General features: G+C 45.1%; 1 protein-coding gene across 5 annotated transcripts in view; it reads left to right on the forward strand.

Annotated features, from left to right (window-relative positions):
* Positions 1–1,527: 1,527 nt before the first annotated feature.
* The window catches only part of SMAD2 (SMAD family member 2), a 41,321-nt gene continuing 30,434 nt past the window's right edge, over positions 1,528–12,414 (forward strand). For 2 of the 5 annotated variants that reach the window (XM_035100434.2, XM_060280374.1), the window contains exon 1: positions 1,528–1,590. The gene's annotated coding sequence lies outside the window, so the exon portion shown is untranslated. The other 3 variants (XM_035100435.2, XM_035100436.2, XM_035100433.2) reach the window with 3 other exon arrangements.

The following is a 12,414-nucleotide window of genomic DNA, read 5'->3' on the forward strand; positions in this document are numbered from 1 at the left end:
TATCATTAGATATAGTTTAGCCCTTTGTGGACCAAATAATGACAATGACACTGCCATTTTTTTCAGAAATTCTGGCTCCTCAAGAGTACAGAGTTCTTCATCTTTGAAAGGCGCCATCTTTGAAAAACACATCTTTTGGAAAGTAGGTGACTATGAAGGATCACAGCCAAATACATCTCCTGTCCCCTAATTTCACATCATGTCCTGATAGCTGGCCAGAATACTGACATCCAGGTCATACCGACTGGCCATCTTGAGAATGGGATGCAGGACTAGGTTGGCCACTGGCCTGATCCATCACACGTGTCTTTTGTCCTGAAGTCCAATTTTGAGAGTCCTTTGAGCTAGGCCACACACTTGATCTCCATGACTGTTGTTGTCTCCCTCCCTTTGGTGGGAAACCTGTAGATGTCCAGATGTTGTTGGACTTCAGCGCCAGCTCGACTTGGACCACTTGGGGGGTGCTGGCTGAGGCAGAAGAGCGCTGGGAGGGCCAGAGGTTCCCAGCCCTGCATTATTCCGTTTACAACATCCCTAAGCGATACATTTCGAGGGTGCTTCTTCATCTGCCTTCATCCACACTTTTGCAGACCCGCCTGCACACACTGCGGATTATTACAGAAATGGTTTATTCAAGGGGCAAGTTTTCCCCTCACAAAAACAAGTTTCCTCCTCAGCTACCGGTAAACCGTATTTTGTTCTAATTCTGTGGAGCCTCTGAAATATTACCTCACACACAGGTGTGATGTTGGGCGTGTGCGGAGCCAATCTTGAGGGGGAGCGAATGTATTGTTTTGTGGCAGATGTGTTTAAAATACAGTATGTCTCTATTTTTTATTAGAGGTGAGCTGAGAAACTATATGTAAGCGTGTTGTTTTTGCTCTACTGCTTTTAGGACGTGGCGGAGCTCGGGGCCTATTTCCCTCTGCGAGAGGCAATTCCCGCGCGGAAGGTTACGAAGCGCATCTGGCGGAGGAGTTCGCCGCCGACCTCCTTTCCCTCCACCTCTAGTGCTTTTGCAGCTCAACCCAATTTCTCCCACCCCCCTCCCACCCCCGCCTGGCGCAACCAACCCCCAAATATTGAGAATACGGGGAGGCAGCCCGACAACAGGCGGGAGGACCAACCTGACACCCGCCTGGACCAATGCGCCGGCGCCTCTCGTCCCTAGCGAGGGCGGGGCCTTTCCCTCCCCTCCTTCCTCCCCTTCGACGCCGCGCGACCTGCGTGCGAGGCGATTGGCCGGCGCCGCCACTCGCCGCTTTTCCAATGAGAGCTGAGACAGCAAGAGAAAGCGGGAGGGGAGGAGGGGCTGAGGAGGAGGCGGAGGCGTGGCCTCTCGAAACCCCTTCCCCTCCTGTTCCCCGCTTACCCACTCCGCGCAGCAGCTTCCCCCGGACGGGCGGCGGGGGTGGCCAATGAGCGCGTCGTCGGTGCGCCGCGGGAGGGGCCTCTTCTCGGCAGCCAATAACAGGCGCGGAGCGGCGAGCTCGCTGGGAGGACGCGGAGGGGGGGGGGAGAAGAGGGAGAGGGGCCTGCCAGCGAGAGAAGGAGTGAGGGTGGCAGAGGCGCAGCTCGGGGGGCGAGGAGGTTGGTCTCTGAGGGGGACGCGGGGCGGCGGCGGGCCGAGGGGCGGCGGGAGGGAAAGGGGCGCCCAGGCCGGGGGTCCCGGAAGGGCGGGCGGGGGGCACCCAGCGGCCTAGGCCCCGCGGCCTGGGCTGCGCGAGGGGGGTGGCTCCCTCGCTTTGTTGTGGTGGGAGTAGGCGGTGCTGCGGCGGGGGGAGGGGAGGCCTCCTCCGGGTGGGTGGGGGAGGGGAGGAGGATGAGGAAGGGGATGGTGTTGCCCCACAGCCCCTCAAAGATCCCACTTTCTTGGGTGGGGAGGCTCGGGTGTGCATCTGGGCTTTTTAAGGGAGGATTGTTTGCTGGTACTCTGCGCCCCCCCCATCCACCCTCCTCTCCCCAAGTTTGATCCTTTGGTAAGAAGAAAGCCAGTCAGCCCGCACGCACCACCTTCTACTGAATTCAATCAACTCCTCCCCCCATTATTTTTCATTATTCCCAAGGTGGGGAACGCGCGTGGGATCGCCGCCCCTTCTCTGCTCCGCTCCCTTCCCCGTTGCGCGCGTGCGCTTCGGCGTTGGAGCCAGTACCCGACGGGGTCCTCTTCCAGCGCAAGTGAGGGGTGTGTGTGTGTGCTTTTAACTTTCCGGAGGAGCGGGGTTAACAAGTCCTCGAGACCCACCACTTTGAAAACAAAGCAAAGCAGCAGCAGCTGAGCGGACGTGCCTGGGAGTTGGTGGACGCGGGTAGTTTGTGCGAGCGCCGACCTCGGAAGGCGTGTTTGCTCGGAAGTAAGCCCCCTGTTGCGACTTCAGGCTTCCCCTCCCCACCCCCTGAGTAATGTGCACGGAAGGATTACAGCCCTAGGCGCAGTTACTAAGGAGTCGGTTCCGCCGCAGGTTGATGGGTTTTACCTCTGAGTAAACATGGGTAGGATTACCCACTTATTCTTTATCTCTCTTCCTTAGATGCTGTTATTTGGGTAAAAGGCAAGCAAATTCAAGCGTCTGCAGAATTCTGTGTTTCCTTACAACCATGTGCGTATTTTAAAAGGTTGCACAGATTGACTTATCAATGTGCCAAGGATTGCTGTGTGTGCATATATGTGCATAAACTTTCTGTTGTTGGAATGGAGGGATGCGGGAAGAGTAGCAAACCAGCAATAGGACTGAGAACTGTATTTCTAACATCTCTTCCTAAATAGAGAAATTGAGTTCTAGGGCTTTTATCTCAAGGGTTCCATTAAAAACAAACATTAGGAAAAGTGTTTATACATTCTGCAAACACAGAAGTTGAGCACTTTGCAACAAGCCATTTGCACTAATCGCAAGTTGTAAAATTGAAAGCTGAGGTTTTCTGAAACAAGGTGTGTTAAAAAACCAACAATATAATGCTGGTCACATCTGCAGGCACACCATGTTGTAAAAGGCAGTGTACATGATTCGTTGTGTAAAAGGTAAAAGGTTGGGACTGGGATGCACCCAGTCTATGCCATAATAGTCAACATGTGTTGCTTCTGGGAATTGTTGGTATTCTTGTCAAGGATGCTGGGTCATACACTAGTGAGTTTCTTCAGGCTAACTTACTGCTGAGTGTGTTAGATTTGTTCTTGTAATACAGGAAAGGCTGATTCTGATTGTAAAACGTAATGTACTTGAAGTGCATTTCTGTTGAGTTGAGTTGTGCTCCAGAGTAATTTGTCTGCCTTGTGCAGTACAAAGTCTTGATTATCATACTAAGTATGAGATTAGAGGTGAGGTTGTGGCCGTGTATTGTTGCAGGAACAGCTTGAGTATTATGTGCTGTGAATTTTAAATTTTTATTTTTGTTATTTAACGGCTGTTGTGGTTTTACTTTTACTGTAACCTGCCTTGGAATTGCTGTGTGGTGAAGGGCAGGATATAAATAAATCCTGTAAATAAAATACAGAAGTTTATGCATTAGGAAAAAAACACTTATGGGCACCTGCTGTGATCAAGGTTGTGAACATGTTATGTGCTCATGTGGCAAGCAGCAAACATCTGTTTGAAAGAATTTAATTTAAATAGGCATGCTGGGCAAAGGAGTGAGGGACATACAGAAGAACTGAATGACTTTCAGTGGAGTGGAAGTAATCTTTTGAAAGTCCTCTGTTGTTTAAAATGAGTTCTAATAGCAAAAAGCAGGTGATGTATTGTGGTTTTACAAGGTTGCCTTAATGTTATTTGTAAGTTGCTATTTGTCTTGTTACAAGTACTCACTAAGCTGTGAAGCTTTACATTAGTTAATTCGGAAGTACTGAACTTGGTGAGACCGACTTTGAGCCAACATGCATAGAAACGGACTACCTAGGCCTATTACCGGTAGGTAATGTGGGCTAGTAAATCTTCCTTTGAGCTCTAATTTTCCTAGGTGTATTTGCAAGACAGCATTGTCTGAAGATGGTGAACTGCTTTCCCCTCAATCTGTAAATTTTCATAATTTCCTCTGGAAATTTTTCTCACAAGAGTATTGGCTTTGTGCACTCTGAAGGGCAGGATAACATTTTTAAAATAGTATTTCAGACATTAAAAGTGTTTGACAAATGCTTGCTTGACCTTGCAATAACCCTGTTAAGGTAGATTGCTGGTAGTTGAAGCCTTAGTAGACTTGCCCCAGGCCATGAGGAGAATCTGTTTTTAATCTGTTGTTAATTTGGGAATTGAGACCAGGTGTCAGCACGCTACCTAATCCTGAGTTGCAGGAGGCAGGTGTTCTGTTGAAATTTTGGGGTGCTCTTTCTTGGCTGTCAAAATGTGTAAGATTCTAGTTTCAATTTACTGTATATGCCTATGTTCACCTATTAGTCTAGATTGACTTGTATTCAGGATTGTTGGAAATGTTTTTTCAGGATGTCCTTATGAGTGTCAAAAGGATTATACTGCATGTTCATATTTGATGCTTTTACAAATGGATTGGGTCAGAGCTTGCAACCTAAGGAGCTGATTGCTGCTCTCTTCAGTAGCAAATAATGGATTTAGTAAAATAATGTGGAAAAAATAATTCTTGTGCTTACTTTTGTTCTAACTACAGAGATATATTCTGCATATCTTGATTCAAGAGAAATACTGAGCTACCTAGACTTTTGCAAGTTTCATCTTCACTGACTCACTCTCACAAGTAAATGCTCATGTGAGAGGCCTATTTGGCAGAGCAGTATAATGTCGGAGAAGGGGGCATGTGTGAAATTGCACCTCCTCCAAGCAGATACTTGCAAGAGCTTAGCTAAACTGACTCTCACTTCAGTATTTGACACCTGTATATTTTAAAAAGTGCTGTAGAAAGAAGAGGTTATTAGACTAGACTTCTTACTCTGCACTTGATAGGAAGTCTAAATTTGCAATCTTACCAGTGATGTGTTGTTGGTAAGCTTGAATTCCTCAGATGGCAGTTGTCTTTTCAGAGAGCTGCTTTAATGTGACATTCTTAAGATATTACAAACCCATGCATATAATCAATATTATTAGAAGAGATTATTTGGTTCTAAATGAGAGAGAACCATTAAGAGACAATAATTTGTTCTTACTGATACTGTGAGATTGGCCACATTTCTTTAAAGATGTTGTATTACAGTGGACATAAAACCAGTAATTGAGCATTACTGTCTGCATCTGTGGTGCTTTTAGGCACAATACTGAACAATCTGTATTGGTAGTTACTGTGTTGCATATTTGCCACTAGTCTTGTTTAATAGGATAGTTCACATTGCCAAGTATCAAAGTTTTTTTTTGTAGGAATTTTGGCATGTCCAACTTTGGAAATGTAGTCGTAGTTTAGTAATGTAGCCAAACGCTAGAGCATGGGTAGGCAAACTAAGGCCCTGGGGTCGGATGCGGCCCAATCGCTTTCTAAATGCGGACCGTGGATGGTCCAGGAATCAGCGTGTTTTTACATGAGTAGAATGTGTGCTTTTATTTAAAAATGCATCTTGGGTTATTTGTGGGGCATAGGAATTTGTTCACCCCCCCAATATAGTCCAGCCCCCCCACAAGGTCTGAGGGACAGTGGACCGGCCCCCTGCTGAAAAAGTTTGCTGATCCCTGCGCTAGAGGTGATGGTACGTTTTCTTATTACTCCCCCCCCCCCCCCGCAAAAGTTGGCACTGTGTACAGTTACAAATAAATCAAGGGAGTGGCTGTTGCCCTGACACAGTAGCAAATTGATGCATCACCAGTATCAAGAGGGGGCATCTGTTGTGCCTATCTCTTGTTGGGAAACAACAGCCCAAGGCAGGAATGGCAAAGTTCTTCACATGCAGAGCTGATTTTGCCCAGTTAAGCTCTTTGGTGATCCAAGACTTTGTTGTGATGCCTATCACTGCCACCCAGTCCCAGATTTCAGATGAAGAGAATCTGTATCTCCCACTGGCAGAAAGCCAGAGAAGAATTGAAGTTAGCTTGAACTAATTTTTGCCTGGCTCAGCCTATGCTGTTTCCTCAATGAAATTTTGTTAATATGGTGGTTGGACCTTGTCAAAAGCTGTGGCAAGAGAGGTGGCTTCACACCTGGTAGGCACTACTTCAAGCAGGAAATGAGACCTCTCCTTTCATTTCCTGCCTGAAGGGGTGGCTGTCAAGTGGGGTAGGAAAGGAGGAGGCTAAAAAGAATATTCTGTCCCAACCAAGCTGTTGCCATCTGCTTATCCCTTATCTATAGTTTATCAAGTAATTGCTTATGCATGTGGATGCACTCTTTTGAGATGAAAGCTCCTTACATCACATAAGGTGCAATTTATGCTGCTGTAAGTATTCACTTGGCTGCAAAGAGGCTGTATACGGGAATAGAAATTAGGACTGTTATGATCTACTGCAGGCACCCCCAAACTTCGGCCCTCCAGATGTTTTGGACTACAATTCCCATCATCCCTGACCACTGGTCCTGTTAGCTAGGGATCATGGGAGTTGTAGGCCAAAACATCTGGAGGGCCGCAGTTTGGGGATGCCTGATTTACTGGATGGACCACTTTGGGAAGAAGGGAAGCAGTGGTCCTGGATATCACTAAGCAAACTTGTCATCTGAGTAGAGTTGGGCTTTTAAAGGGGATATTTTGCCACATTTTCTTTTGGAAGGACAGAACACCTGTGCAACCTGTGCAGTGTAGAGTCTAGAGCAGGCATCCCCAAACTGCGGCCCTCCAGATGTTTTGGCCTACAACTCCCATGATTCCTAGCTAACAGGACCAGTGGTTGGGGAAGATGGGAATTGTAGTCCAAAACATCTGGAGGGCCGCAGTTTGGGGATGCCTGGTCTAGAGGAGGTGGTGGTTGTCCTTGCCTTTGTCATGTTAAATGAGGCTTCCTCTGTGAGTAATGACATCCCTGAACATCTGATAACTGCTTTAATCATGTGTTTAGTGTAGTTTCACAATTGCAGCAGACAGCAAGGTGTGTTCACTACCCACAGTGTTAAGTGTTCACACACTTAGGCCACCCCTCACATAATACTAGAAGTTCAGATCACCAAGGAGAATAATTTGAATTAGTTTTAGGAAGCACTTTTTCAGACAGATCATTAAATCATTGAGTTCTGTACCACAGGATGTAGTGGTGGTCCTTGATTTACGTGACTTCTACGAGGATTAAGAGTTAGTCTTTCAGTAGCTCAATACTTAAATAGAAGCCCCAGTGGACATTTGGGTTCCAAAGAATGTTTGCAAACTGGAACATTCACTTCTGGGTTTGTGGCGTTCAGGAGCCAAAATGTTCTACTCGCAAGGCGTTTGGGATCCAAGGTATGACTGCACTGTATATATCTTACAAGTGTTCTCTTTACGTGCATTAAATGTAGGCAGTGTAGACAACAAAAACGCAGTACAAAAGGTCAGACTTGCTGTGCGTTGAGGTTAGCCAATGTGGTGACCTGCAGATGTAGGGACAGTAATTCCCATCTACCCACCCAGCATGACCAATAAGCAGTTACGAAGAGAGTTGGTAATCCAACAACAGCTGCAGGACACCAAGTTCGCTATCCCTATTATGAACTCTGGGCCTTACTGAGCTGTTCCAGGGCTATCCTGTGACTACAAGTACGTGTAGCAGGCCTCTCTATTCCAGTTATTTGAGGGGTTCAGAGGAAGATGGAGGCTGTGTTGGGCTGCATTTATATTTGCCATCTTAGCAGCAGTTGATAAATACTGAATTTCAGGGGTGAAAACCCTCACCCTTCTTGCAAATGACAATGAACATTTGAGCCTTGTGATGATGGGGGGGGCATCCTCTTGTGTATTGTCACACTAAGGGGCCAGGATGTGTTAATAGTATGGAAAGAGGATAGGATGCAGCAGTGCCTGTGAATTGTCATTCATGCTGAAGGGAGGAGAGTGAGGAATAAATGTGGATGAGTGGGGCCATCTATTGCCCTGTGAATAGCATGGTCAGTGCTCTTTAAAAAACTAACAAACACTTTATTATAGCGCTCTGGTTCACAGAGAAAAAAGTATTTTAAACTGTAAGAGGTCTGCATACAAATGATCTTGAAATACCAAAAATATAGTTTCTTTACAGTGTGAGTGTCTGGAGTTATAGAATGCTGACCCCTTGCACCTTAGAGTGATGCTCATTAGTTTGAGCCAAGTTTCCAATATGCACCCTAACCTCCCTCTCCCCTATTACCACAGAGAAGTGACTTGAGTACACCAGCTATGACTTGTCTGCTTCTGTTTTCCCCACTATTGCACTCCTAGTTTGCTTTGTTTCCCCACTTCTGCGATAACTGGTTAATGGCCATCTTGGAATTCTTCGCTTTGGTAAGAGGTACTGAGAAATATGGGAAATAGACACAAAGTGGTGATAGTATTCTGAAATCGATAATGCAGTGTAGTGTAAGTGGATATTCTATATCCACTATAACGTTTTACTGTTATAGTGTTGTGAATGATACAATAATTATGATATGCTTTTACTTTGTTTTTATATGTGCTGTAAGCTGCCCAGGATGGCTAGGGAAACCAGCCAGATGGGTAAGGTATAAACAATATTATTATTAAAAACATTAATGGCAGTATCGAAATCTACAACCATGTCTAGGTTCCTTCTCTTATTTCTGGAAAAGTGGCATCTGGATCCAGTATTGTCGTTTAATCATGTGAACAACAGGCTTACAGTGCCTGTAGATCAGGCATAGGCAAACTCGGCCCTCCAGATGTTTTGGGACTACAATTCTCATCATCCCTGTTAGCTAAGGTCCTGTTAGCTAAGGATGATGGGAGTCATAGTCCTAAAACATCTGGAGGGCCAAGTTTGCCTATGCCTACTGTAGATGAATGCAGAAAAGTTTATACCGGGTTTTGTACATTGGGCTATTGTATAAACAATTTAAGGGTTTTCAGATGTACAGTGGTACCTCTGTTTGCGACCGCAATCCGTTCCGCGGAGTCAGTCACTCGCCAAAGGCACGCTTCTGCGCATGCACGAAGACCAATACAGCGCTTCTGCGCACAGGCTGTGCAGATCGCGTCTGCGCATCCGATGCTGCAGAACCCGGATGTAATCACTTCCGGGTCCGCGACGGTTGCTCACTGAAGCGGTCGCTCCCCTAGGTAGTCATAAACAGGTTTGACTGTACATTGTATTACCTTATTGGACCATGCATGTAAATTCTGTAATTGGAAGCCCCCCCCTTTTTCCCCCAAACACCAAACTGCATTTTAATATGTGGTACTCTGTGTTTCTTTACCTGCAGCTGTTTTAATGTCACGTTATTTTTATGTTTTTTTCCTTTTTAAAAAATTAATTTTATTAAGCAGCTTTAACAAAATACATTATAAATCAATATACGGTAGCCAAAATATAGTCCCTTTAGGGATTTGACTTGCTAAGTGAGCTGTAAATTCTGCTTTCCAAATTGGATTTAATTACTTCTATTCTAAATCCACAAGACAATACCTAAGCTTACTTTGTTAGAATATTTGTAATTGTTGATCTGTTAAATTGAATTGCTGCAAGTCATGAGATAGGATTAGTTGTTCCATGAAGTAGAAAGTAGTTGTGGTATTTGTGATCTCTGGTCGACTACAAGAAATAGAGGTGCCTGAAAGTTAAAATAATATTCTTTGAAGTCTGTGGCTTGATGAGGCAAATTGTTGAATTCAGTTGTTGGTTTGTTCTGGTTTATAGATACTTGATAAGAATGTCGTTCTGCCCCATAAATGACCAAGAAGTAAAAGTGAAAAAATGGCTTCTCTTTTTGACGTACATTGTGACTACTATAACAAAGGCAGTTTGAACGCTTTGAGAGCACTAGTGAAACCAGTTCTCTTTTCATGCTACTTTCTATTTATACCCTTCTCTTTCTACATTTTGTGGCCAGGCCCCTTGCTGTGGTCTGAAGAGCTGCATGATAGTTTAAGGCCAGCTTCGAAGTACATCAGAAATTATATTTGCTTTATTGTATAAGCCAGAGGTAGCTAACATGTGACCCTTCAGGTGTTAATTTTAATTTTATTTATTTGTAAAATTTACATTGTAGGTCAGGTCTCAACATATAAAAGTACATAAAATGGTATATTAAAAAAAAATTATCAGCCAACATTCAGAATTTAATTCTGTATCTAACATTCCTCCATCTGTCCTTCTCCAGTATTCAAAGTTCAAAACTCCTGGTGCCAAAAACTAACTGTTGTCAGTGCCTGCCTAAAGTTGGGGAAGGAGGGAGAGGAATCCACAATCAGGGCTCCACCACTGAGAAGTCCTGTTATGAGTCTTGCAGCCTGGACTTTATTTGGTGGTGGGCCTCCCCAATGAATTTTTGATTGCCTTCAGGTTGGTATGTGGAAAGAGGCAATTTTATTTGGTGTCAAATAATGGGGGTCAAATAAGTGTTTAATTTTTATAATACATAGAAGATGGAACTCCCCGGGGAGGTTCTGGACTCACCTTTCTTGGAGGCTTCTAAGCAGTGGTTGGATGGCCGTCTGTCATGAATGCTTTAGCTGAGTATTCTACGTTGCAGGGGGTTGCACTAGAAAGATGACCCTTGGAATCCCTTCCAGCTCTATGATTCTATGTTTTCCTGCTTCAACAATATTTCTTTATGTTCCTATCATTTTATTCAATTGTATTTTGTATAAATTATAAAACTTCTAGATAAAAAATGTTCTATTTACAAACACAACATTTATATAGCTACCTTTCTACTGGTAGGACAGGGTGGGAGGCCACAGGAAGGAAACAAGGTAGAAAGGGGGCCACGGTCAAAAGGAAGAAGGTTGGGAAACACTGGTCTATAATAATCCAAGAATGTTCTATTTGCTCTTCAGAGTTGGGAGCCCTCATGTTCTGGCAGCTTGAATGATTGAAGAATTTTGTATCTGCTTAGCAGCTGAAGGGTATTTCTGAGCTGCTGAGTCTGCTAAAAGAGAATGCTCTGGCACTATATTCAGCAGGGAGGAAATGCGACTTACACTGGTAGAATGCCCATGTGGTCAAGGGCTCCTACTATTCATATCTTGCTATCCATCCTACAGCATGAAGTTTTTTTTGTTCCATTTGAGATGTTCTCCAAACCATTGTGTGCTTCCCTTATTTCCCAAGATACCAAATTTTACTTTCTAATTGGACCTTCATGGGTTAACTTTTGGTTCTGGAGTTGGGCTAGCACAGCTGCCAAGTATCCCGTATCCGCCGGGAAAACCCCTTTTTTCTTACCGTTTCCCGGCGGTCTCCCGTTTGGCGGAAAATCCCGGCAATGTCCCTTAAATTCGCTTCTTCCTGGCGGCCATTTTTCTGGTGCCGCTTTGCCCTTCTATGGGCACCAGAAAATGGCGCCGGAAGTCGCTTCCGTGCATGACCGGAAGTTGCGTGACGCGACTTCCGGTTGCGGTTTGCCCTTCTATGGGCATCAGAAAATGGCGGCGCCGGCGTTGGAAGTCGCTTTTACGTGTTTCCGGTCATGCGCGGAAGCGACTTCCGGTGCTGGCACCGCCATTTTCTGGTGCCCATAGAAGGGCTAAGCGCCACCGGAAGTTGCGTCACGCAACTTCCGGTCATGGGCGCGCTGCCGATCCCGGATCTTTACGATCCGGACTTGGCAGCTATGTGGGCTAGGGAACCTGAATTCCAGTTCTCCTTGTTCGTGGACCTCACCTGAATTCATTCTCTGACACACTGGGTCACACTCTCAGCCTAATGTGTCTCAGACGGTTGTTGTGTAAGGATGAGAGAGAAAAAGAGAGTAACCCTCATTTACAGTGCCCTTAGCTCAAATAATGAAAAAATACAGCTATACATGTGAGAGAGCATTAAAGACCCTTTAGACTTTTGGGGTTATTAGTGGATATGCAATATCTGTGGTCTTGCTATTTCTGCTTATATTCCATTGTTGGCTGTTAATTGGAATATGTACAGTGAGGGAGGAAAGTACCGTACTTGATCCCCTGCTAAATTTGCCCATTTGCCCTCTGGCGAAGAAGTGACCAGTCCATAATTTTAATGGTAGGTTTATTGTAGCTGTGAGAGACAGAATAACAAGAAAACCCCCAGAAACCCAGAAGACAAAAGTCAGAGATTGATGTACATTATAATGAGTGAAATAAGTATTTGATCCCTTTGCAAAAGATGGACTTAGTACTTGGTGGCAAAACCCTTGTTGGCAATGACAGAGGTCAGATGATGGCTGCGGTTGGGGGGGGGGGGAGAGACTGCTTCAGAACATGAGGACTCAACACTGAATCCAGCTTGGCCAGCATCCTGTTTCACTCTTGTGGAAAGTCTATAAACAGGATCTGAAGGACCCAGGGCCTGGAGTTCGCATATCATTCTCATGACTTTAACCATTGATGCACATCCTCCAATTCATCTAAACCCCTTTAAAAAGTAATCTTAAGTATATGGCAAT

The sequence above is a fragment of the Zootoca vivipara genome, chromosome 11 (genome assembly GCF_963506605.1).
Source record: "Zootoca vivipara chromosome 11, rZooViv1.1, whole genome shotgun sequence".
Taxonomy (NCBI): Eukaryota; Metazoa; Chordata; class Lepidosauria; order Squamata; family Lacertidae; genus Zootoca; species Zootoca vivipara.